Source organism: Danio rerio, chromosome 5 (genome assembly GCF_052040795.2).
Source record: "Danio rerio strain M-AB ecotype USA chromosome 5, GRCz13ab, whole genome shotgun sequence".
Taxonomy (NCBI): Eukaryota; Metazoa; Chordata; class Actinopteri; order Cypriniformes; family Danionidae; genus Danio; species Danio rerio.
In genome coordinates this window covers 11,882,993-11,907,835 of record NC_141025.1, presented here as the reverse complement: position 1 = coordinate 11,907,835, position 24,843 = coordinate 11,882,993, and the positions used below count along the sequence as shown (strand labels likewise).

At 37.4% G+C, this 24,843-nt stretch overlaps 1 long non-coding RNA gene across 2 annotated transcripts in view; it reads right to left on the bottom strand.

Annotated features, from left to right (window-relative positions):
* Positions 1 to 24,843, bottom strand: part of LOC137495558 (uncharacterized) — a 386,993-nt gene that overhangs the window by 72,224 nt on the left and 289,926 nt on the right. Inside the window, exon 4 of one of the 2 annotated variants that reach the window (XR_015490865.1) lies at positions 16,403 to 16,479. This is a non-coding gene — a long non-coding RNA (uncharacterized LOC137495558). Of the gene's footprint in view, positions 1 to 12,588; positions 16,480 to 24,843 lie in introns of those variants that run through there. The other variant, XR_015490859.1, reaches the window with a different exon arrangement.

Genomic DNA, 24,843 nt, shown 5'->3' with positions numbered 1-24,843 from the left:
ACCACAGCTGATTGGTGGAGAGGAGATGCAGTCGTGCAGACGCAGGAGTGCAGAGGCCAGTTATGTAATGGGGATGGTTGGGAGGCTATAATGGACAGAGGCCAGTGTGCAAATATGGCACGGAACCAACCCCCATTCTTTTTTTGAAGGACATTCTGGGATTTTTCACGATCACAACGGTGGTCACTGAGCAGTATAGAGGCCCCATCAATATACTGGGGCGTGAGGACCCACACAGACAACGGGTTGAGAGTCCACTGCTGGTCTCACTAACACCATTTCCAAAATTAACCAAGCTTTCTCAAGTGGTCTCCCATTTAGGTACTGAACAGGCTCAGCCCTACTTAGTTTCAGTTAGTGACCATGTGAGAGTTGCAGAAAGCTAGCTGCTGGCAATGCCAACATGTAAGCGTAATCAGTGTCAATGTTGCAAAATCCATAAGAAATTCTGACACAAACAGCTCTGAAGAAGAAAACATCTTCATCTTGCTCAATTTAGCTCGTTTTCTTTTCAGTAGTGACACAGTGGCTAAGTGGTTGGCATGGTTGCCTTACAGTACGAAGTTGCTGGTTTGAGTCCCGGCAGGACCAGGAGTTCGAAGGAGTTCAATCAGAACTAGATTAGATTTGTCATAGAGTGTGAACGTTGGTGTTTTACAGCAGTAGGGATTACTTTCAGGACTGAATTGTGGCTAGAAGAGTGTCAGCAAGTAAATTATGTCATAGTAATAGGTGTAAATTTTGTTCTAATCCAAGAGAATCATTCATTCATTATTTTTGGTTCAGCTTAGTCCCTGATTATCAGGGGTCACCACAGCGAAATTTACCACCAACTATTCCAGCATATGTTTTACCACAACCCAGTACTGGAAAACACCCATACAGTACACTCTCGCATTCACAAACACACTCGGGCCAATTAAGTTCATCCAATTCATCTACAGCGCATGTCTTTGGACTGTGAAGGAAACCAGAGCACCCAGAGGAAACCCATGCCAACACAGGGAGCACATGCAAACTCCACACAGAAATGGCACCTGGCCCAGCAGAGAGTCAAACTAGTGACCTTCCTGCTGTGAGGTGACAGTGCTAACCACTGAGCCACCATGCTGCCTCTAAGATTATCAGTACAGTAAAAACAACAATATTATGAAACAATAAGTGTCTTTTCAATCCCAACTAAACAAGTCAAATGCCAGTGCTGCTGTCGTGCTGCACAGAGTTTACCACTCCTACACTAGTTAAAATGCCGATATTTTTATTCTTGAGTAGAAAAACAAGAAGTAGGTAAATTCCCTTGAGTGAGCCAACATCTGGTGTAATACTTGGAGTAAAAACACTGGAAAATGTGATAATGACACTATCTACGGCGTGGATCATAATGCTGTGTGTGTGCGTGTGTGTGTGAAATGTATTTCCACACAATGCATAAAATATACAGTGTTATTGATCTATTTTGGTCTGGTTTGGTTTTGCTAACAGGAAGCGAGTTTACAGTACAACACAATAGTTGCTGCAGTGCATCACTAATATTCATTTGCTGAAGTTGCTTGTTTATCAGTATAACAAACTGTCAAGGTCACTGTTTTTGTGACTTTGTGATGGCATATGCCTCTTGAATGACAGTATTTTATATTATAACTAGGGCCAGACAGAATCTGTTGACATTTCTTGCTATTTCTGCTAAAAATTTTGAAAAAATAAAATAAAAATCTGTGCATTTAGGGGAAATGATCTTCGGAGTGTCATAACTAAAAAATATATATATATATATGCACTAAAAATAACACCTTTAGCTTTTAATTAATTTTTACACTGCAAATCCAATTAGAAGCACTTATATTATGTGAGCCTTGCTTTGCTAACCAAATAAGTACTAAAAGACAGAAAATATTATTGTACAAACTGTATCGTAAATAAATCATGTAAACATTTTTATATTAGTCAAAAATATAACTAAAAATAATTTAAAAACTGAATATACATTTACACACATTTACACAAGTAAATAAACTCAAAAATGGGTTAAAACTGCAGGTCTTAATATTACTATTAACTTTGTACAATAATTACAGTGCATCTGAAAAGTATTCATAAATATTCAATTGTTTTATGTCACAGCCTTATTCCAAAATATATTAAATTCATTTATTTCCTCAAAATTCTACACACAATACCCCATAACGACAATGTGGAAAAAAAAGATTTTTGAAATTGTTGCAAATTTATTAAAATAAAAGTCCTGAAAATCACATGTAAGTTCATTCAATTCACCTTTATTTGTTTAGCGCTTTTACAATGTAGATTGTGTCAAAGCAGCTTCACATAAACGATTATAGTACATTGAAACAGTATAGTTCAGTTTTCAGAGTTTAAGTTCAGTTCAGTTTAGCTCAGTTCAGTGTGGTTTAATAATCACTTCTGAGAGTCCAAACACTGAAGAGCAATCACAGTCCAAAGTAAGTATTCACAGCCTTTGCTCGATACCATGTGGATGCACCTTTGGCAGCAATTACAGCCTCAAGTATTTTTGAATATGATCCCACAAGCTTGGCACACTTGTCTTAGGGAATTTTCGCCCATTCCTCTTTGCAGTACCTCTCAAGCTCTATCAGGTTGGATGGAAGCGACGGTGTACAGTCATTTTCAGATCTCTCCAAAGATGTTTAATAGGATTTAGATCTGGAGTCTGGCTGGGCCACTCAAGGACATTCAACAAGTTGTTGTGAAGCCACTCCATTGATATTTTGGCGGTGTGATTTAGGTCATTGTCCTGCTGGAAGATGAACCGTCACTCCAGTCTGAGGTCAAGAGTACTTTGAAGCATGTTTTCATTCAGGATGTCTCTGTACATTGCTGTATTTATCTTTCATGCAAGAGTCCATGTGGTTCCAAACATAAGGATAATAAAGGGCCACTCTGCTCATTGGAACTTTCAGAGCAGCAGAAAGGTTTCTGTAACCTTCCCCAGCCTTGTGCCTTGAGACAATCCTGTCTCGGAGGTCTACAGACAATTCCTTTGTCTTCATGCTTGGTTTTCGCTTTGACATGCACTGTAAACCCTGGAACCTTATATAGACAGGTGTATGCCTTTTTAAACCATGTCTAAATAACTGAATTTACCACAGGTGAACTCCAGTTAAGCTGCTGAAACATTTCAAGAATGATCAGCGAAAGCAGGATGTACCTGCAATTTAGGGAAAAGGCTGTGAATACTTATGTACATGTGATTTTTTTAGGTTTTTATTTTTAATACATTTGCAACAATTTCACAAAATCTTTTTTTGACATTGTCATTATGGGATATTGTGTGTAACATTTTGAGGAAAAAAAAATTAAATTAATCCATTTTGGAATAAGGCTGTAACATAAAAAATGTGGTAAAGTGAAGCATTTTAAATTCTTTCCAGATTCACTGTATGTCTCTACTAGGTAATAGCTACCGTAGGTACAAATTGCATTGATACCTAGTTACCTAATATGACCTAATGTAAGTGGTAAGTGAATACATGTGTAAAATAATGTGCAACCATACCATTTCATATGTGATGTTCAGGCTATTGTGTGCTGTGTATGTTATATTTTAAATAGCATGCATGCATTTTTTATAATCACATCTACTGCTGTTTCCACGAATTTGGTTTGATTGAAGTAAACTCTTTTGTGTTTGCTCTGCTAGTGCAGTTGATTTGAATGAGAATGAACACTGTCATCAGAAGCTTGGTGTGCACCAAGCAAGTGGTCTCAGTCTACTTCCAAACAAACAAAGGCATCTAAACAAACCAGAAAACAGGACATGATGTAACAAGATGCAAGCATAAAAAGGACAGAAGGCTCAGACGGGAAAACCTGTTTTTTTTTCCTCCTCAACATAGTTGTGATATTCTCCACAGCCTCCGGTTTTCTTGTAGCAGATATTTTACACTATCCAAACTGATGTGTTTAGTTTAAATATGGATATTTTTCTTTGTATTTCAAGATACACAAATAAAACTTTATCAAATGCAAAATATAAATTCACAATATTACATCACTGAATAACAAGTGTAATAATATGACATACTTTGATACAAAACAACAATATAATCATAAATTAACAATTTACCTGCTTTCAGTTTAGTAATGTAAGACTGCAAATATTTATATTTCATTGCATTCAGTTTCAGTTGTGTATCTTGAAATATTCATTCATTTATTAATTTTCCTTTGGCTTAGTCCCTTTATGAATCGGAGATTGCCACAGTAGAATGAACCGCCAACTATTCCAGCATATGTTTTACGCAGCGGATGCCCTTTCAGCCACAGCCTAGTACTGAGAAACACCCATAAACATGGTGGCTCAGTGATTAGCACTGTCATATCATATCACAGCAAGAAGGTCAGTGGTTTGAGTTCCAGCTAGGCCAGTTGCTATTTCTGTGTGGAGTTTGCATGTTCTCTCTGTGTTAGAATGGGTTTCTTATGGGTGCTCCGGTTTTCTGGAGCCCAAAGATTTGTGGTATAGGTGAATTGGATGAACTAAATTGGCTATAGTGTATGCGTGTGTGAGTGCGAGAGTGTATGGGTGATTCCTAGTACTGGGTTGCGGCTGGAAGGGCATCCGCTGCATAAAACATATGCTGGAATAGTTGGTAGTTCATTTAGTGGTTGTAGCGACCCCTGATTAATAAGGGATTAAGCTGAAGGAAAATGAATAAATGAATTAATGTTGTTGCACTGTAGTTAAAAACTGCTTACTAATGTCTGATAATGTAGAGTTAATGCTTAACAAACTATGAATGCACTCTGCAAAGTAGAAACATTGTTTTCAGAAATGATTGCACAACTTTGTTTCAAAAATATAGATTGAAAATGAGAAAAACACTAGAAAAGCAATCAAGTAAATATCAAAAAGTAACAAAGTTTTCAAATAAACTGCATTTTTGTTGACTTTTTGTTCATTTTCTTTTCGGCTTAGTCTCTCTGGGAAACATCCATACACACTTACTCACACTCACATACACTTCTGACAATTTAGCCTAGCCAATTTACCTGTACAGCATGTCTTTGGACAGTGTGGGAAACCGAAGCACCCGGAGGAAACCCACGAGAACGCAGGGAGAACACTCAAGTTCCACACAAAAATGTCTACTGACATAGCCGAGGCTCGAACCAGCGACCTTAATATATATATTTTTTGCTTTTTTATGAATGTGTCTGGGTCTTTAAAAAACTAGCCAATCAGAAAATATCAGTTAAGACTGCCGCCGAGAGAAAATTTTGTCAGAATGCCGAAATTAAATTTGCGATCCAAAGCGAAAGCAATAACACAAATTAAATATTTGCATATTTTGTAAATTTCATAGTAAAATACTATAAAACATTATAAAAGATGTACTGTAGTTTTACTATGGATTTAGAAAAAAAACTATATTGTGGAAGTGAACCATGCTTAAATGTGCCTTTTTTTTGCTCCAGACTACGCTTTTTTTAACTCATTGTGAATATATATACCCCTGTCTACATTTTTCGAGAGTGTGAATTATGTAGCCAGAGGTACGTCTAGCTGCACTCCCTCTTTAAAATGAATGATAAGGGGCACTATGACTGTTCCTTCCTTCCTTCCTTCCTTCCTTCCTTCCTTCCTTCCTTCCTTCATTCATTCATTCATTCCCATTAATCCCTTTATTAATCTGGGCTCACCACTGTGGAATGAACCACTAACTTATCCAGCATATGCTTTATGCAGCTAATGCCCTTCCAGCTGCAACCCATTACTGGGAAACATCCATACACACTTATTCACATACATACACTATGGTTACTTTTAGCATACCCAATTTACCTATACCACATGTCTTTGGACTTGTGGGGGAAACCTGAGCACCCAGAGGAAACCCACACGAACACGGGGAGAACATGCAAACTTCACACAGAAATGCCAATTGACCCAGCCGAGGCTCAAACCAGCGACCTACTTGCTCTGAGGTGACAGTGCTACCCACTGTGCCACCGCGTCGTCCATTTGGCTGTTCCTTCTTCTTCTTTTTGCACTACCTTCACAGCTTACCTCCACATGGACAGCTTTTCCGGGGCTTCCAGTTTACCCAGTAACTCGCTGTGTATGTTGGCAGACTTGGGATGCAAAGCGAAGTTGACCGCAACAACGGGGTTCAAGTCAGGCAAAGAACAATTCCAAAAATTAGGTAAATAAAAAAAACAAAAAAAAAACAAAAAACGATAAAAACGTGAAAACGTGGTGAAATCAGGCGTTGGCTTTTCTTTTTCTAGATTGCCTTTGAAAACACTTATTGTTTGGGTTTAAAAAAGGAAATGGGTTGCTCAGTCAGTCAATAGCAAGCTGGCCTGGTCAGCTAAAGTGTATATTGTGCCCTCTGGTGAATTTCTGCAAGATGAAGACGCGCAAGATAAATTTCAGATAATCAAAAGTAGAAACAGGTGAATTTGAAAAAAATAAAAACTGCGAAAAGACGTACCTCCGGTTACGTATATCGTTGTCCCCAGATATGTAGACCTGGGTGCATAGCTGCAGTGATCCTGGGTTGGCTTTTTTTCATCTTTTTTATCAATAGGATTTTTTAAATTGTGTGAACGCTTCCTAAATGTGCTGTATAGAAAAGTATTAAATAAAGCAGCTCACACAGAAGTCATTTAGAGCTTTCATTGCAGAGAAATCACTCGACTAATTGAAAAATCAGAAAAATCTGCATAGGAAACTTGCAATCATTGGGTAGATTTACTTTTCACCCAAATAATAAAAAAAATATTTTAATCTGAGCAATACTACTGCAGTTTTAGAAATCTCTGCTGGTTGTAAGCTGTGTCTCAATTTAGAGGCTGTAACCTTTGAAGGATGCAGACTTCTAAGGCCAAACCAAGTGTTGTTAAAAGGGATGTCTAGCCTTTAGAGAGGATTGATCTTGTCACCCAGCAACTGAGACAGCTACCATTGATGAGCGACAGTAATATTTCTACTGGCCTTTTTTGAATATGAGACTGTCTGAATTTAAAACAGCATTCACAGCCTGTCTGTGCATTCACCTTGGTCCATTTATGTACAAAATCATACTTAGAAACTATATACGAAAGTGTGTCTTATTAAGTTTTGTAGCAACTTTAAATTGTTTGGATTTTAATCGGATTTATAATTACATATACAAGTAGACAATGTATTGATTTTTTTTTTAAACGTAGTCCAGGATTTTCCACAAGGAATCTGTGAAATAAGACTGTTTGTTATAGGTCAGTGGTTCTCAAACTCGGTTCTGGAGGGCCAGTGTCCTGCAAATTTGAGTTCCTACCTCAATCAGACACACCTGGGCTTGCTAATCAAACTCTTGCTAGGTTTTCTAGAAACATCCCTGAAGATGTGTTGAGGCAAGTTGGAGCTTAAATCAGCAAGACACCGGCCCTCCAGGACCAAGTTTGGAACCTCTGTCATAGGTTATTAGAGTTTTTTTTAATAGCTTCTTTCAACATTCTGGGGAAAAATATTATTAATTGTAAAATAAAAACCTAAAAATAACCCTGTTATGAACATTCTGCATGATGTGAAAAAAGTGCTTGTCCATTATTGACTTCACACTTTAATATTTTCAAACGTGAACTGCCTTCTCAAGGTCATCTTAATTGGATTCAAGTCTTTTTTTTTTTCAGTTATTTAGTAGGAGTCGCTTGTGTGCTTTGGATCATTGTCTTGCTGCAGAATTCGGTGAAGAGTGGTTCCAGAAAGTAGGTAAGACAAAAACAGAAGCCATAAAAATAAAATAAACAAGCAAATAGCAGAGTGAGGATGTGGCAAAATCTGAAAACTGGGTAAAAATCAGGCGAGGACTTTTTTCTGCATTGCTTTTTAAAACTGCCAGTTGAGTTTAGGAAAGTAGGTGCTTGGGTGAAGCGATGCTTTTGAAAATACTATCAGTTGGGTTTAGGGAAGGAGAAGGGTGGGTCAGTCGATCGCCCAGTCAGTCAGTCAGTCAACAGCGGCTTATGGTGGATTTACGTGAGAACAGCAGGCGTGAATAGCACTCTCGAGAAAAATTTGAGATCTCAAAAAGCATACACAGCGGCCTCTGGTGGAAAACTGCAAAAAAAAAAAAAAAAAAGCATAGCTCCTATAGGACATAATTGGCACTCGTCAGAATTGTATATAGCGGTACGTTTTCAGAATGAGCCTAGGTTGTTACTAGCAGATGGCCGGACATTCTCCTTCAGGATATTTTGGTACGCATCAGAAATCATGGTTCCATTTATCACAGCAAGTCTTCCAGTTTCTGAAGCAGCTAAACAGCGGAGATTATCAGACTACCACCACTTTTACTTTTTCCCTTTTACCACCAAACACTTTTTACCACCACTGTATTTTATATCAAGAACTGATTTATTTTCTTATTTTTGGTGTTAATTTAAGCTTGCAATAAATAATAGACAAACTAACATACACACCATTATTTGGTTGTTCCTGAAAATCTAATCATGTTGCTCTTATTTTACCAAATTATGTTTCTCTTAATAACCAAACAGGCATTAGGATAAGGTTTCATGCTTGCAAGGTTTTATGAGAGCAGGGTTTGAAATGGAGCTGAAAAACGTGATTCTGAACTCTCAAATGGAGGCACACACTTTCTCCTTCACTCACTTTACACTTACTGAATGTCAGAGAGTTGGCAGGTGATCAATAACACCTGTTCATTGAGAAGTGGAAGTAAATGCCATCGTGTAAATTTATCCTTCATCTTTTGTCTCGGGGTTGGATGGGAGACAGAGGAGACTGGAAAGGAAGATTTTGGATTCAGCTGCTGGTGAGTAGAAATTCAATTAGACAAAACTAACCAATTAAATATGTGGACATGAATTATTGATTTAAGGTGTATATATAGTGGTCAGCATAATTGAGAACTTCTATTTTGAAAATGAAAAATAAATATTCTTATCAATTTCTCAGTGAATATAGCCAATATATTTTGGTGCATTTAGACAAACAGTTTTAATTCAATTCAATTCAATTCAGCTTTATTTGTATAGCGCTTTTACAATGTAGATTGTGTCAAAGCAGCTTCACATAAATGGTCATAGTAACTGGAACAGTGTGGTTCAGGTTTTAGTGTTTAAGTTCAGTTCAGTTGAGTTTAGCTCAGTTCAGTGTGATTTAATCATTACTGAGAGTTCAAACACTGAAGAGCAAATTCATCGATGCGTAGCTCTACCAATCCTGAACCATGCGAGGCAGTGGCGACAGCGGAGAGGGAAAAAAAACTTCACCTGATGGGAGTGAAGAAAAAAAGACCTTGAGAGAACCAGACTCAGTTGGGCACGACCATTTTAATTTCTCCGCTGGCCAAAAGTCTTGTGCAGAGCTTCATTCGCCGTGGTTTAGGCTGGAAGATGGCCTCAGCGAAGACTCGTCTCTCCCTGGAGCGTCGCTGGAATCAGACTCATGTTCTCCACGTTCTCTAAGTTTTAAGCAACATTTATTAAAATTGTATATCCATTAAAATAAGAGTTTTGTCATCAAACATCTTTAGGGGTAGAAAGATAATACATTTAAATCAACAAAGACTCATACTGAAAATGTAGCACTATATACATTTTTGGAGATTGCAAATGATGTAGCCAGAGGTAAGTAAGGCTGCATTTCATCTTTAAAATGAACGACATTGGGCCGTATGGGGCCGTTCCTTTTTGCGCTTAGCAGCTGACTGCTTACTTCTGTATGGATGACTTTTCTGCTGTTACCAGTTTGTTCAGTGACTCGGTCGGTTGGTCAGTCAGTCAGTCAACAGCGGCCTCTGGTGGGTTTACAAGAGAGGAACAGGTGCAAATGGCACTCGAGAGAAAATTTGAGATCTCAAAAAGCAAACACAGTTCCTTGGACGTATTTGGCACTCTCCAGAAATGTATATAGAGGTACATAATCAGAATGACCCGGGGTTGATTTAAATTCAAATCAGTTATTGCAAAAAAAAAAAAAAAAAAAATTCCAAACTACAAAATTTCAACTTAATTTAATGTTTTCTTTATGTTATATATGATTGTCAACAGAACTAACCACTTTTAAACAATGATTTGCCTAATTATGCTAACTTGCCTAATTAGCCTAGTTAAGCCTTTTAATTGTACATTAAGCTAAATACCAGTATCTTGAAAAATATCTAGTAAAATATTATGTACTGTTAACATAGCAAAAATACAAGAAAGTTGTTATTATAAATGAGTTATTAAAACTATTATAAAAATTGAGGAAACTATCATAAAAATTTAACAAGAGGGCCAATAGTCTTACTTCAAGTTCATATATACTTTAAATAGTGAGCTGGTGACACAGTGGGTAAAATGAATAGACTAATGATGATAACAATAATAAGAGTTGGCGGACACTAATACATTCTATATGAAATAGCTAACACAGAATCATTGTGAAAATGTACCCCCATATACACTTCTGCAGATAGCAAATTATGTAGCCATAGCTACGTATGGCTGCATTTCGTCCTTAAAATAAATGCTACGAGGCGGCATGATGCCACCAATGGCTTCAGTTTTTTTCTGCGTTAGCAGCTAACCACTTACCACCATGTGGATGGCTTTTCTGTTGTTACCAGTTTGCTTAGTTGCTCGCCCTGTATGTCAGCGGACTTGCTATGTTGAAAGGAGTTGACCACAACAACCTGGTTCAAGTCCAAATTAAGAATGGTTCCAGAAAGCAGGTAAAACAAAACACAAAAATTTAAATAAACAAGTAAATAACAGGGTGAGCGAGGCAGTGGCGCAGTAGGTAGTGTCGTCGCCTCACAGCTAGAAGGTCGCTGTTTCGAACCTCGGCTCCGTTGGCGTTTCTGTGTGGAGTTTGCATGTTCTCCCTGCCTTCGCGTGGGTTTCCTTCGGGTGCTCTGGTTTCCCCCACAGTCCAAAGACATGCGGTACAGGTGAATTGGGTAGGCTAAATTGTCCGTAGTGTATGAGTGTGTGTTAATGCGTGTGTGGATGCTTCCCAGGGATGGGTTGCGGCTGGAAAGGCATCCGCTGCGTAAAAACTTGCTGGATAAGTTGTCGGTTCATTCTGCTGTGGCGACCCCGTATTAATAAAGGGACTAAGCCGACAAGAAAATGAATGGACGAATAACAGGGTGAAAATTTGTGGTATCTGAAAATGTGGTAAAAATCAAGCAAAGGCTTTTCATTTTCTGGATTGCTTTTGAAAACACTTTCAGTTGGGTTCAGGGAAGAGGGTGATCAGGTCAATCAGTGCTTTTGCAAACACTATCGGTTGGGTTTAGGAAAGGGGGTTGAGTAATTAGTCAGTCAGTCGACAGCTGCATCTAATGGATTTATGCAAAAACAGCAGGCGTGAATGGCACTTGCAAAAGAAATTTGGGATCTCAAAATGCATACACAGCGGCCTCTGGTGGATTCCCGAATGCAAAAACTGCAATAAAAACATAGCTCCTGGGACCTATTTCAGGATCTCCAGAAATGTACATAGTGGTACGTATCAAAAATGAACCTGGGTTGGAAATAGCAGACAACTTAATGGCACAGATGACCAATATGGATCAAGCTTTCTAAAAACCTGCATAATAATAATAATTATTTTCAAACAGTGAAACTAACAGTACTGAATTAACGACCTTGGAGATCCTACCAATTACTGTTGAATCAACAGAGACATAGCAAATACACCAACAACATGCATCAAATTAATTGGAATTCTACCATCTCTGTCATGATATTTTTCACATTTCCCTTCAAAAGAGATCCTATCTTCATGAACCCTTAGAGTAATTGTATCAAAATTATCCTCAGATATATATGAAATATAGTCTATTTTTTAAAGGAAGTGTCACCATATTTGGATTATACTCAACAGGAATATAGTCCCATAAACAAAACCCAGAGGAAACGCATTTTCAGGATGAAAGCCGAGTCATGGTTGAAGGCTGCTAAATGTGTTTTTTAGCACAAAAGCATTCAAAGCCACCGTGACTTTTTTTCCCCGCATATACACAAGGTCTATATGACTCGATTCAAGCCTGTGTGGCTTTCATGTACAATTGCTTCTTAATTCCTTTGGCAAATATGAAAAGCATGTCTCTGGCTGGGGGTTAATTGGGTTACTTGTTGGGGAAAATGTGATTTGTACACGTGAGGGCAAAGGTCGGGCTCGATGACAGGTCTCAAAACCGGTTTTAGCTCTGTACATTCAAGCACACGTCTGATTTGAATTAAAGCGAGCGGCTTTCAAGAGTGAGTAGAATGAATGGATGTCCTTGATGTAATGTGCAGCACAACAGTAGATGAGCTTTTAAAGTGTGACTTTTCCTTTCTCAGAGTGACCCGCAAAGACTCGAGGCGATCACTGTTTCAGAGTGGCATTATAGAGGAGATTGTTGGGCTTAAATGGTAAACACTACCTCGTATTTAGACTATCAAAGGCTCTTTGTGTGCTTTTATAGTTTGACTGTAGCGTATAGAGTTAAAGTCAAAAGTATTCACCCTTCTTTGAATTTTTTTTTTTTTACAAATTTTTCCTAAATTATGTTTAGCAGAGCAAGAAATTTTCACAGTATTTCCCATAATATTTTTTCTTCTGGAGAAAGTCTTATTTGTGTTATTTTGGCTAGATTTACAGACCTACCAATGGCCTCATTTAACTCAGTCTAGCCAGCAGGCAGCAGCCAATAACTGTTGACCTTTTAACTTCCTAGCCACCCCATAGCAACCAATTTCAGCACCCTAGCAACTGTCCTACAGACTTCCATTGCAAAAAAAAAAAAAAACTGTCATTGACTTAATCAATTTAGATCAAACTTTTTAGCTCATAACTCTGCATCACAATGTCCTACAGACTAGAGTCTGGCCTAATTTAAGTCTAGTAAGTAGTCAATCACTGATTACCTTTAAACTTATTAGCCACGCCCTAACAACAACTTTCAACACTCTAGCAAATGTCCCATAGACTGTGACTAGCTGTTTTAACACATGCTAATACTTCTAACATGCTACTGACATGGTAATCTTGCTAGAAATATGCTAATGTCATGGTAGTCATGCCAGCCCATGGTAATTCATGCTAACATGCTAAATTACGTAGAAGCATGCTGATACATGTTAAAATCATATTTAGCAACATGCTAAAATCATGCTAGAAAATTGCTAGCAAAATGCTAATTCGTGTTAAAAACATGTTAACAGCATGCTGGTTCATGTTGGAATCATGCTAACAACATGCTACTTCATGTTAGAAACATGCTAACCTATGATAGAATCATGATAGCAATATGCTAATGTAACCCCGATCGAACCGGCGACCTTCCGCATGGGGGAGTGGGTTGCACCAACAAGGAGGCTAAAGACCATGGCATCAAGCATTTTGTCGCATAATCGAATTGTACTAATCAATGTTAGAAACATATGCTAAAAATTCTAACAAGCTGCTGACATGATAATCTTGCTAGAAATATGTTAGCAACTTGCTAGTGACATGCTAGTTATACCAACAGTCTAAACCCATGCTAGTTACATGCTATTTCATGCTAACAACATTCATTAATTAATTCATGTTAGAAAAAATATAACAGCAACATGTTAAAATCATGCTAGTTACATGCTAATTCATTCTAGAAACATGCTAATTCATGTTAGAAACATGCTTGAAACATGCTGATTCATGTTAAAATCATGCTACTGTAGCAATATGTCAAAATCATGCTAGTTACATGCTAATTAATGCTCGAAACATTCTAATTTATGGTAGAAACATGTTGATTCATATTAAAATCATGCTAGTAACATGCTAATTAATACTAGAAACATGTTAATTCATGCTAGAAACATGCTAACTCATTTTAAAATTATAATAGCAACATGCTAAAATCATGTTAGTTACATGCTAATTCATTCTAGAAACATGCCGTTTCATGTTAAAATCATGATAGCAATATGTTAAAATTATGCTAGTTACATGCTAATTAATGCTAGAACCATGCTGATTCATCATAGAAACATGCTGATTTATGTTAAAATCACGATAGCAAAATGTTAAAATCATGCTGGTTACATGCTAATTCATGCTAGAAACATGTCCGCAACATGCTAGTACATGTTATAAACATAACAACATGCTAATTCATGTTAGATGACAAGGCTAGAATCATGATAACATTGTGCTAATCAATGTTAGAAACATGCGAATAATTCTAACTTGCTAATATCATGATAATCTTATTAGATTATCATGAATTCATGCTAGAAACATGCTGATCCACATTAAAATCATGATAGCAACAATACTAAAATCATGCTAGTTACATGCTGATTCATGCTAACAACATGCTAATTCATGCTAGAAACATGCTGATCCACATTAAAATTATGATAGCAACAATACTAAAATCATGCTAGTTACATGCTGATTCATGCTAACAACATGCTAGAAACATGCTGATTCATGTTAAAATCATGATAGCAATATGTCAAAATTATGCTAGTTACATGCTAATTAATGCTTGAAACATGCTAATTCATGCTAGAAACATGCTGATTCATGTTAAAACCATGCTAACTACATGCTAATTCATGCGGAACAAAATATACAAATAGCTAATAATTCAGGAGGGCTAAAATTCTGACTTCAACTGTATGTGTATGTTAATATAAAAGGGATTCAGTTTTGATTTATCGAGTTGGTGGCTTTTGAAGTGACTGGGCCATTTTCCCCTTTGGATTGAAGAAATATTTTTACTTTTTAAAAGCTTCCTACTGAACATATAAGCCCATTAAAGCCATGAATTCCCAAGCATCGCCAACCTTAAAATATCATTATACAACTCTGCCCGAGCACTTCAACTCTTGGTGACTTGGTTGACGTCAAAGCGTATTGTAGCACTATAAAACAATTCAACTGTACTCTAACATCATCAGACATTAATCACAGGAGGGTTTTCTCTAGCATTGTTGAACATGTTTTTTTTCTGAAGTAGATGCTGAAAGGGGAACAGAGGGTCATCAATGTTGATGATGATACTGTAAGAACTACTTCTCCTATTTTATGGATTGGAGTCAGGAATGTTAGCAGGTTCAAACGAATGGCAGAACAGCTATGCTTCTCTCTGAGGCGTTTCATTTTAGCCAGACCTCTAAGGCAACATCGCAGACATGCTTTGTGATAAAGACAAAGCTTTTTTTGGGTGAGCCATCCAATACACATTTACAGTTGGATAACCTGCGATTTGCTGATTTTTCAAAAGTCTGCTTAGTCCACTTTAAAGTAAAATTAGACAATAATGGTTTAAGCAGATTAGCAGCCATAAAAAGGTGGACGTCAGATATTTTAAAACTGTAATATTTTACAAGTTCATACTGTCATGACCTTCTTCAAGTCTCTCAAAATGGCTGGTTGTTCAAGAAAAATAAATCTGTGAGACAACAGGTTTTAGCTGCTTGATATTTTGATAGAAACCTTCATTCATTCATTTTCTTTTGGAATAGTCCCTTTATTCATCTTGGGTCACCACAGCGTAATGAACCACCAACTTGTCCAGCATGTGTTTTATGCAGAGGATGCCCTTCCAGCTGCAACTTAACACTGAAAAACACCCATACACTCTTGCATTCACACACATACACTACAGACAATTTAGTTTATTCAATTCACCTATAGCGCATGTCTTTGGACAGTAGGGGAAACCGGAGCACCCAGAGGAAACCCACAACAACACGGGGAGAACATGCAAACTCCACACAGAAATGCCATCTGACCCAGTTGGGACAGCGACCTTCTTGCTGTGAGGTGATAGTGCTAAACACCGAGCTATTGTGTCGCCTAGTATATTGTTAAATGTTTTTTTAAAAATGTAATACTTTATTTAAATAGTAATAGAAATTTAATTATTTTGTGTGCAAACTGTTGTCCTACATTAAAAAAATAATAATTAAAAATTCAGAGATTAGATGTTTACTAAAACCATTCTACTATCATTTGAAACCTACAATCATATTTAAAATACTTATATGTTTTAGATCTATTTATTGGGTAACTTAAATTGAAATGTGGCTGTCCCAAACACTGACCCTTAAAATCAAAACAGCCTCATTATGGATTTGTACCCCAGTCTACATTATGGAGAGCAGAATATTTACCCAGAGGTACGTCTGGCTTCCTTTCATCTGTAAAATAAACGCTATTGTCACATCCCTGGCTCATTCCTGCTGCTCCATTTACCATTCTCTCTCTCCATCACATTCCCTGGGCACCAATGATAGCTACCATCCTCCCATCACGCCCGAGCACATTCACCTGAGTACTAACAGGACACACCTGCACCAGCAATCACCGGATCCCCATATAACCCCAGCGATTCCAGTCAGTCAGTGGCTGGAATCGATGTCAGATGGTTTACTTTACCTTCTCCAGGACTCGTCTTCTTCCGTGGATATTTCCCCTTTCCAGGGAATGTTTCTTCTGTGGACGTTTCCCCAAACCTGTGGATGAACAAGCTATGATTAAGGGAAATGACTTCATGCTCGATGCTTGACTGAAGCTCCTTGTTTACATCGTAAACATCATTCCATCTGCTCATCTGCAAAGACTATCACTTACCTGCTTTCGATATTCTACAGAACAAACCATCATTATACAATAACTTGCCTAATTACCCCAAGCTGCCTAGTTAACCCAATTAACCTAGTTAAGCCTTTAAATGTCACTTTAAGCTGTATAGAAGTGTCTTAAAAAATATATATAGTCAAACATTATTTACTGTCATCATGGCAAAGATAAAAGAAATCAGTTTTTAGAAATAAGTTATTAAAACTATTATGTTTAGAAATGTGTTGAAAAAAATCTTCTCTCCGTTAAACAGAAATTGGGGAAAAAATAAACAGGGAGGCTAATAATTCAGGGGGGCTAATAATTATAACTTCAACTGTATATAAAAAAACACAGTATTTAATCACAAATTTCCACAATACCATTAAACTACTAAAATGTTATAAAACATACTTTCATAATTAGGTTGGTATCTGAACCGTAGCTTCATCACATAAAAAAAATGCCACAAGGCTAACAAATAATAAAATGTTTATATACGAACACAAATTTATAACACATGATTCTATTCTATTCTATTCTATTCTATTCTATTCTATTGTATGGAGAGCACAGCTGTATTGGCTAAGTGACTCTATTTCTATTGCTTTCCAGTATTTTTTCTTGCCAAGTGCCCTAAAATTAGTTGACAAAATATTTATAACGGTAGGTCTGACCTCTGCTTATATACATATATATAAGCACATGAATGCCCAACTCCAAGGTCCTCTCAGTGTCGCCACATTAATCTACTGTTAAAATACTTCAGCATATGCACGAGAGACTTCAGCGAGGGAAGTAAAAGGCTTTTAGCTTATTCCTAAAGCATCAGCCTTGGGAAAGAGGGATTTGCTAATTGAACAAAAGGCTAATACACACACATTTTTTCTGTAATGGTGAAGTTTTAGTGGTGAAGTTTTAGCGAGACGCTTTGCAGAATCTGAATGGCGGATGGTCCCCTTTTAAAACAAATTTACTAATCAAATACAGAGATAAGAAATGAACATTAGACAGTTATTTTGTTTATAATGTTAGAGTCTGTGTGCTGTTGACTTGATTATTAAAGAGAATCCCCCATTACTTTACATTAACCATATAATATCACGTTTCATGCATTCAGGTCAATGTGTGACCATCCAGTATCTTTACAGCATACTGTATCCACTGCCACATAACAATGCAGTGTCACACCACAAGTCAGCGCCTGGGCCAAAATCAATACATTGATTCATTTATCCACAGCTAACTCTAAAACACAGTCTTCAGAAGTTATGTGGAGCTGTTTTTATGCTGTAAACTAAAATAACAGGGTTTATTGTATTCCTTTTATTCCTGTATGAACAGAGAACATTTGTCTTCATACAGTATATGTGCTGTACTGTTCACAATACCATTACACACAACTACTGCATTTAAAAACCAACACAAATACATATTTAATGGCCATCATCTGAAATACTGTTTGGATACATGAGCCAGAATTAAAAAGTACAATGCATTTGGATTATGCATATAAAATAATAAACTATTTATGGAGCCACGGATTCATTCATTCATTTTCCTTTGGCTTAGTCTCTTATTAATCAGGGGTCGTCACAGTGGAATGAACCACCAACTATTCCAGCATATTTATGCAGCAGATGCCCTTCCAGCCGCAAGCCAGTACTGGCAAAGGCAACTTGTGCCAACACAGGGAGAACATGCAAACTCTTCACATAAATGCCAACTGGCCCAGCCAATAAATACGCATTTTACCCTGTCAAAGTCCCCCTCAGTTCAGTTATCTGTTTAATGCTAGTTAGTCATTGCCAAACAACCCCTAACACCACCCCCTCAAACCAGCGCAGAACACACTGCATGTATAATCGGCGCATATAGTTTATCATTGCTTGACATTGCGGCCCACCATTATCAATGTAAAATGCATTCAAACAAACATCTGTACATATGAAAAATGATGGAGGAAAACTGAATAATCTCAAAATAATCTTAAAATCATAAAGCAGTCAGGTGAATAGTTTTGCAAACACAAGCAAAAAAAGCAGGCTTCTTCTTATATGGGTTATTTTCTTCATAAATAAAAACAAAACATTTCACTGTTGCCTCTGTAGACCACACATGTCAAACTCTATAATTAAACACACCTGATCTAAATGAGTCCTTCAGGCTTGTTGAAACAAGGTAAAGGTAAAGCTGCAGTCACAGTAGAGTTTGTGTGTGTGAAATTCTGTCGTACGGCTCTGCGAAAAGGGGCGGGATTGAACAGATGATTAGACATTTTTAAAAGCGAGCGATTGGACTATGTTTTACATTTCTGTCCTGAGAGGTCATGTTTTTATCCTCGATTGATCTCACGCAGTCAAGTGAGGCGATTTCGCAGGTCAGAGTTCACCAACCTTGAACTTTGCAAACCAGTGAACTGCTGCGAAACTTAACGTGCGAACTTGCGTTTCTGTTCTGATGCATTTGCATGTGTATGAATGGAAGTCTACGTAAAGAGAAAAGTGCAGTGTGACCGTAGCTGAAAGCATACACGTGGCTGTGGAAAACAGGAAACGCAAGCTTGTGTGACAAGTTTCACTGCATTCTAAAGTTCAAGCTTGTAAAGTCTGACCTGCAAAATTGCATCAAGTGATTGCGTGAGAGCAATAGATCAAAACGTGACCTCTCTGAAGTCTGCAGCCCTCCAGGAACTTTTTGATACCACTGTTGTAAACTATTGATCACATTTCAAATATTCTCAGAATAATTTCTACATGGAATTTTTATTATTATCATTGTCACCGTTAAGTGAAACATTTTTTGCAAACACAAGCAAGTTTTTTGCAGACTCCTTCAGGGATATTCCCTTCATATATAAAAATAATTAATTTCGCTGTTGTGTCTTCTGAAGCTGGGATTCTGTGTATGGACACATTTGAGCCTACATCCAAACACAGCCTGCCAGGATCAAAAAGAAAGGCACCATTGTTGGACACTTTGCTATCTGTTTACAAAAAGAGGTGGGAGGTGGGCGAAGTCTATAGTTTGTTTGGACAGGTACCGTACAAGATACAATCAGGTAAACTTTGGTATATAAATACACTGCCTGACAAAAGTCTTGTGATCGATCCTAGTTGTAAGAGCAACAAATAATAACTTGATTTCTAGTTTAATTTCTAGATTTCTAGTCCCAATCATCACAAATACAGAAGACCTATTGGAACCCGCATGGACCCAGGATTCTCATAGATATCAGTCAAGTTTGGTGAAGGAAAAATCATGGTTTGGGGTTACATTCAGTATGGAAGTGTGTCAGAGATCTGCAGAGTAGATGGCAACATCATCAGCCTGAGGCATTAAGACATTTGTGCTGCCCATTACATTACAAACCACAGGAGAGGGCAACTTCTTCGGCAGGATAAAGCTCCTTCTCATACTTTAGCCTCCACATGAAAGCAAAGAAGGTCAAGGTGCTCCAGGATTGGCCAGCCCAGTCACCAGAAATGAACATTATTGAGCTTGTCTGGGGTAAGATGAAGAAAGAGGCATTGAAGATGAATCCAAAGAATCTTGATGAATCCGGAACTTCTGCAAGAAAACTTTCTTTGCCATTCCAGATGAATTTATCAATAAGTGATTTGAGTCATTGCAGAGATGTATGGATGCAGTCCTCTAAGCTCATGGGAGTCATCCACAATATTCATTCTTTTTCCACTGCACCATGACTTGTACACTTGGATAACGCTCAGATAACGTATGAAAACAAGATGCATGTTTTCTTTTCAACTTTCCACCACAGCAGATGCCTTACTGAACACATAAAAATCTACAAAAGTTAAAATGTATTCTGATGTCACCCTAAAAAGAGTCAAAACAGAAATACACCCAATCCTGAACATCCTGAAATCCTATCGTCAGAAGGGTTTTAATTATAATTTTGTTAAATGTTTTAATTCTTGTTGACAAAATTAAGAGACATTTAATGTGCATTTGACATTTATAATAAATTTGTAGACGTGTAATGAAATATACAAATATATATTTACCAAAAGTTATTTTAATGCACTATACATTTCAAACAGCATAACCTTTGAGCATATTCTTACGAAGCCTGAGAGAAAAATAAAGCAATTTGCACCTCCAATTCTGTCAGAAAGTAGCTTTACATAGTTGTCAGCGAGATTCTTACTTTAGGTGTCAACAGTCTGGTTGAATGTCTCAGAAATAACAAGCCCTCATGTTTCAGTCTGCAGCCGGCTGAGGTAAATACTGCACATGCTCTAACTTTGCATATTTGACACTTGTGTTGCCACCTCTGTTCCACAGCTACAGAAATAAAGTATGCTTTTCATAAATGTTACAGAACATTCCTGAGGTATAATGAATACTGGCCTATTTCTTAAAAAAAAATAATAATAATAAATACTTGAGCCTTAACTCAGCACATTCGGAGCATTTAAAGCTGAAGTGTGACATTTTTGACAACATTAAAACACTTTCTCCTTTCCCAGCTAAATATGCAGAGGCAACTTTGAGTAAAAAAAAAAAGCCATATATTCTCTTGGAAAATATAAACGTCATCTGTGATTTCAGCATTTCAGATCACAAGAGGAACTTTTAAGAGACTGCACAGTGGTATTAGTCTGATGTTATTTTATCCTTTGAGTGAGTTGTGCGCTTTCATCCTAGTTTGGTGCATGTCATCTTGACAAAAACAAAACAAATTAAAATGTGTTTTTTTGTTTTTTTTTTTCACCATAGCTAGAATTCGCATAAAAGTGAAGCTCTGTGATACTAATGATCTGTTTGATTGAACATTTAAATCATGGGTTAAAAGGTCAGCATATCATTGAAATCGGTAGTATTAATAACCAAAAACTCACTCCAGACCAGCATGATTTCAACCAGTTCAACAAATCATGATCTCTAATAAGATGAGGTCTGAAATTGTTGCATATGTTTGTTTGAGCTTGCCTTTAATCTGCGCTTCTCTTAACACATGCATGCAAGTCATCATTTTCAAAGACTCTTGCTTCCGGAGGTTTACACTGACATGACAACAGGAGCATTTTCTTAAACTTCCGCTTTAGATAAACGGACAGGTAAACTGCATAAAGAATTCCCAAGTCTCACACAAGCATTTTTTTTTTAATTTCCTGAGGTTAGAAAAAGATTGAAATCTTAGTGATTTTGAGGCCCACTGCAAAGTGATGTAGGAAAGTGGTTTTCCACGCCCACCAAATTAATTGACATGTGCCATTTCTCCATAATAATATGTATACACATTCACACATCTTTAGTCAAAGAAACTGGGATTAAAAACCCAACTCTCTGTGATCAGTTGCCTCTCATGCATCCATGTTCTTAACCGCTCAGTTAACCCCCATATTTGTGTGTACTGCAAACAACATTTGTGTTTGACTCATCATTTCAGAAAGGCTTGAATAAACTCCACTACAAATGCATCAAATGAACTTACTTGGTATTTTTAACTAACAAGCTGTATTTTAGCTTCATTCGAGTCTGTCTCTATCACTGACTGCTGTTTATCTGACATAACGCATGATCAAAAGCATGCAAATACGTAGGGTTGTAAAAGAACTCTATTGTAAATGAGGTGCAACTTCATTGCATGATATAGCTTTGAAGACTCCTTTTACCTGTTACAGTGTTCAGGCGGCAGAGAGACGCCATGTTATGTTGCCAACCGTAATTAAAACAAGTGAAAGAAGAAGAATTATTCAGAGACATGGGTCATCAGTGTTGCATTTATAAAAGTGCTGCAATGAAGGTTTTATTTAAATTTTTCCCGTGATGAGAGCACAGCTCACATGTGGATTACAGTGGTCTGCTAACACGCGACTAAAATATGTTTGTAAGTAACATTTTTTACCCGAGAGCTTTTCGCATCTGGAAATGGTGAAATCTGCATTTGACACTCAAATTCTTTTTTTAAAAACACGGTTCCAGTTTGTGTTGATTGTCCTGTCTTTACAGATTTGGTAAGTGTGTGATCAATGTTCTTTGTTTATGTTTATTCAGATGGCAAAGTTAGTCTTCAGTACTCTTTCAGTTTTTAAAACTTACCTGAGTCAGAATGATTTAGTCACAAACAGGGCCGGAGCAAGCTGAACTGCCGCTCTAGCCAAAGAACGGTCACGCCGCCCTCAACCCTAAAGTGAAAGGGGTGAACTTTGTAAGCACGGCCGGCAGAATAGAGAGGGCGGCGTCTGCAACATCTCCCCCCACCCCCCGCCCTCTCTATTCTGCCGGCCCTGGTTACAAAGTTTAATATACGTTAATATCACTACAACATTATGGACTCAAAGATCTGCTGTAAATGCTGGTCTCCGAGTTTAAACATGTAAACACCTTAATCAAACTATTACCGTTGTATAGAATTTTCACCACATTTTGTGACAGGATAATTTTTAAACACATGGCTGTTTGACACTATTCTCTGCACTTACCAAGTCTCTGCATCTACCGAGAAATGCAGACGTTTTTTCTCCCATTTGCCGTGTGGTTTCAAATTACATAAAACTAAACTCTTCCAGCAGTTCCTCGCATCCAATATCTTGTTTGTCTCTGGGGGCATGCATGAAATGTTCCTGAATGAAAATGAAACTGCTAAACTGGAGTTAAAGTAACACAATTAAGAGTGAAACACCTGAAATAACATGAAACTCCGGAGGAAAAGTGCGTAGCGTGGTGACGCAAAGATGTTAAGTTGAATTATGTGCTATAATATGTAAAACATAATCATGAATGAACATTGGAAAAGCAACTCATGTAAACACCATCATATTATTGTCTTATTCACATTAAGGCAAGTAATTTGATTACAAATGTCCATGTAAACGTAACTGTCTATCTCACCTGCGTCTGTGTTTGTGTTGCCAAAATCAGCGCGTCCACGATGAAACTCCCCTTTTCATGCAAACCCTTCCCTCTTTCTCCACTCGACACTCCCACCTAAACAAAGCTGTAAGTGCTATAGAAATAAAGATGAATTGAATTAAATATTACAGTACTGCAATAAAAAATGGGTTGACACAATTAGATGATGACAAAATCAAGCGTTATTACTTTTTTAAAAAGCAAAATCAGGTTCAAATATGCACTTAAATACACATTTTTTAACTAACCCTCTAATACTGTCTAGTGAACATACTTTCGATTTTTCAGTAAGTGAAAGTTCACGCTCATTTTTGATAAACGAAATTATTTATTATGCAACCATCCAGGAAGAAAATTAAATATTCAAGGTCAAGCAACTGCCAAACACTTCCCTTCATAACTTCAGGCCTTATTTCAATATATACTTATATACTCAAGAGAACATTGCAATCACAAAATAAAGTCCTGAGATTGTCAACGTTTCAATATTGTCACATTAGCCCACTTCATCTTCACCATATAAGCATTTCAGCAGGAGAAAGGCAGTATAACTGTGTATATTTCCTGCATGCATGATGATCTATAGCGGCAGCCAGTATATAAAGAGGACATATCCCAACCTGTTAAGCCGATAACCCGCTCATATTTCTGCTGTTGATTTGGCGCCTCAGCAGAAAGCACTCTTAGAGGATGTGAATGTTGACACGGAGAGCTTTTTCTGCAGAACCTGAGCTCTGTCTCTCTTTCTCTCGCTCAGGCAGCCACAGAGGAAAGTGACAATGGATCGATTCATGTGATTAATTAACTTCTAATGAGTTCATCTGAGCGGCAGGGCCCGGGAAAGTTGGACATGTCCTCGGCTTCGAGTTTGACCTAGCCTACTTACGCACCTAGCATCCATCAGCTCTGTCCCTGTCTGCAGGTCTGTCTCTCTCTGTCTGTCTGTCTCCCTCTCTCGCTGTGCACATCGATCAATACTCAAAAGAAAACCAGTAGGTCATTGCTTCTCATTTGGTGCCTTTTCTACTTTGTCTCGGAAGCTTGTTGTTGCTTTACATACAGATAAGCCAATTATGAAACCAAAATGATGTGTCTTAACAATCATAGTTTAGTAGTTTTTCAGTAGAAAATGCACTCTTAAAAATAAAATGTGCAAATCTGGATTTTCACCAAGTGTAAACCACAGATGTATAAAGTACTACAGACCAGGCTTAAGTAAAAGTACAAGCGCTATATCAAAAAAGTGACTTGAGTAGAAGTTGAAGTCCTCTTTAAACACCATACTTAAGTGGAAGTACTAAAGTATTCAACATTTTTTGTACTTAAGTATTGCAAGTAGCTTATTTCAAAATTTACTACTCAAGTACTGAAAGTAA